General features: G+C 36.4%; 2 long non-coding RNA genes across 4 annotated transcripts; one reads left to right on the top strand and one right to left on the bottom strand.

Annotated features, from left to right (window-relative positions):
* Positions 1-442: 442 nt before the first annotated feature.
* LOC109588824 (uncharacterized) lies at positions 443-1,044 on the top strand. 2 transcript variants are annotated; one of them, XR_002188375.1, is made up of 3 exons: positions 443-493; positions 585-791; positions 835-1,044. It is a non-coding gene; the product is annotated as an uncharacterized LOC109588824 (long non-coding RNA). The 2 variants fall into 2 exon arrangements; XR_002188374.1 differs by having other exon boundaries at positions 445-507.
* Positions 1,045-1,117: 73 nt separating this feature from the next.
* LOC109588825 (uncharacterized) lies at positions 1,118-2,934 on the bottom strand. 2 transcript variants are annotated; one of them, XR_002188377.1, is made up of 6 exons: positions 2,493-2,934; positions 2,306-2,401; positions 2,015-2,227; positions 1,867-1,937; positions 1,322-1,550; positions 1,118-1,190 (listed from the first exon to the last, which is right to left on the bottom strand). It is a non-coding gene; the product is annotated as an uncharacterized LOC109588825 (long non-coding RNA). The 2 variants fall into 2 exon arrangements; XR_002188376.1 differs by having other exon boundaries at positions 2,306-2,934.
* Positions 2,935-2,943: the final 9 nt, after the last annotated feature.

The following is a 2,943-nucleotide window of genomic DNA, read 5'->3' as shown; positions in this document are numbered from 1 at the left end:
ACTTGGAATGGACTTTGTCACTATTCTGCTAGATACCTATTGCAAATTCTTCTTGCAATGGTTCTTTGAACTTTGTGAAACAGCAAGACACTCTGTACTGGCCTATTATTTCTACCACAAAGGCGACAGAGCTTCTCTAACAATCATTCATGTGTCATTTTGAGTGCTATAATATTATTTTGTTAGCAAAAAAGTGGCATGCTAAATTATATATTGTTACAATGTACTACCTTTGATATTCAGTTTTGGATAATAGTTATAATTGAAAAAACTTTACTAAAGCCAGGAAGTCCACTCAAAACCATCAGCTGAAATGAGTTTATTTTAGGCAGCTGCTTTAGCTCAATGCGCAGTTATTCACAGTACATATTATGTATGCGCACATGAGCTAGGGGTGTCCTAGGAGACCTTATCTAGGTCTATGGAATGTAGTACTGTCATAGCAGCTAGTACTTATGGAACGCCATCCTGGACAAAATTCTTCATCAATAATGTAAATATGGAAAGGTAGTGTGGCGATGCGCGAAGCGCATCGCCTCATTAATGCGTCAATTTCATAATGGATGTTTTTTTTATCTATGTAGCTAATCGATGTAGCTATTCAAGTGATGGTAGCTACGATTTTCTAAGACTTCACCTCATCACGTGATCCTCACCCCGCCTATAGTAGGCGTGTTAACCAGTGACAAGAGATGGCGATAAAGCAGAGCTACTATAGTAGCCTTGAGTGAGTGCATGTCAGTGTTCTTGGTGGAGATCAAGAGCTCATCAAATCCAAGGAGTCTTTCCAAGTCAGAAATGTGTATATTACTGTTATTGTTATCTCTGCTGTAGTCTTATTATTGATAGGAGTATAAAGTCTAGTCGCAACCTTGTCCGGTTATGCTCCGTTCTCGAGATTTATCTGCAATGATACTCCCACGCACGGCAGACATTTTGAAGAAGCTGGGGAGCTAAAGTTTATATTATTAATTTTTTTTTAAATATAATAACAATGAATAATGTAATGAAACTTCATACAATAACTACACTATGAATAAGCTATCTATGAATATTAAGCACGATTTGTAAAAGCAGCGCGGTGGGAAGTTATTTCAAGAGAAACCATAGTAAGCAGCTGAACTGTTCTTGTCATTTATCCATAGTACAAATTTGTCTTAGAGAATATAGGGTCAAGAGTTTGGTATTACCTAAAAGAAAAAGTTATTAGGCTCAAGAAAACAATAAAGTAATTATTGACTGGGCATAATTTAACCTTTAAAATTAAAAACTCATGAAAAGGAATAAAACTTATCTGTGCTTTATTAATAGGAAAGCATACATCGTTTATCTTGTATCCCAAATGGCTGAAGCACCACCAAAGCAGTGTCACCTATGTGGCAAGAGAGCTGATGGCCAGCTAAGTTCCGTAACTAGCTGGAAAGATGAATATCAGTCTTTTATTTTCCGCCATTTGCCAAACACAACTCATAACCGAAGTGCAGCAATATTTGCTTGTAAAAAACATTACCTTGAAGCAAGTCGATACCATCATAAACCAAATTATGTTCCTAAATGGAAAGAAAATCATATGGAAAAGCCATTAATAAATTGCATGCATCCTCAATGCCAAAATACATCAAGAAATAACAACATCATTAATGTCAGATTTACATCTAAGTCAAAAATTGAAGAAATTTTAGGCATTACATTGGATGAGGATGAAGTTTTGCTTTGCAAAGATCATTATAATGAATGCTATAGGTTGTACAATCCCACACATTGTGCCTCATGCAATGCCTGGCCAAAAACAGGCACAGCTTTCATAAATCACTGCCCTAATGCTGATTTAATAGCAGCTTATCTCAATGATGGTGTTGTGCTGACCTCAAATGACTTATTATGTAAGTCGTGCTATAACGCACACATTTCCATAATCAAGCACATTGAAACAGATCCTGAAATGGTAAAGACTAGATTAACTGAAATCATAAAAGTTTTGGAAGCAGAGATCACTAGTGATTCTACAACTCACCTAAAAAGAGCAGTTTTAAGTGCAGTTCTAGCTGTTGCCAGAAGCTTTACACAAGAGAAGGCTCTACTTCTGAGTGATGCTTGTAGAGTTTTTCTCAATGCCTATAGTGATGAATGCTATGTTGCTACTTCAGTCTATAATACAGATGTTGTTCTTGAAACAGAAAATGGTACCACCAAGTTCACTCCCCGTTGGCTTCTATATCAGTTGATCCTATTTTTGAAAAAATCAATAAGTTTTAAATGCATACACAGAAAGTTTGGTTTAATATTGTACAAAACTGGTGCTGACCTTTTGACTTGCTTATCATGGGCTCTAGGATCAAGGCAATGCCAAGATTCTTTTCAATACATGCATGACAATGAGTGCTTAGATGAGCCACAAATACTAGATAAAAGTGCAAAAATTGTCAACAAATTAATTAACAAAGAAATTGGGCATTGTAATACCAATAAAGATCCATGCAATTTCAACATACATCTGTTTATGGAGGAGACAAATCCATTGCTTATAAATTTTCTAGATCAAGCCACACAGAGTCCATCTAATTACAGTAAATTAACAGCCCACATTAGACAAACCCGTCTTTTTTTCATCATATCTCTTTTAATGTTCGTCACCAACCCAAGAAAGCCAACAGCATTTCATAATGTCTTAGCTGATATTGTTGAGACAGGTGGTGGTTCACGACAGCTAATAAAAATGCTGAATAGACTTGGATGTGTGTCTTCACCAGACACACATGACAGGTTTGTCAGTATGCACGCTAGTGAAAACAGGGAAAAAAAATGTTTGGACAATACTTTCACCTTCTGTTTTCACAATTGCCTCAGTTGATAACTTTGATATTCTTCAAAGCCATGCTGCTGTACACAGTGGCAATCAACATCAGCGTAGCTACCATGGAACTACAGTACAATTGGTGCAAC

Source organism: Amphimedon queenslandica, unplaced genomic scaffold (genome assembly GCF_000090795.2).
Source record: "Amphimedon queenslandica unplaced genomic scaffold, v1.1 AMPQUscaffold_11832, whole genome shotgun sequence".
Lineage (NCBI taxonomy): Eukaryota > Metazoa > Porifera > Demospongiae > Haplosclerida > Niphatidae > Amphimedon > Amphimedon queenslandica.
The sequence above is the reverse complement of the archived record's forward strand: the minus strand, read 5'-3'. Positions and strand labels throughout refer to the sequence as shown.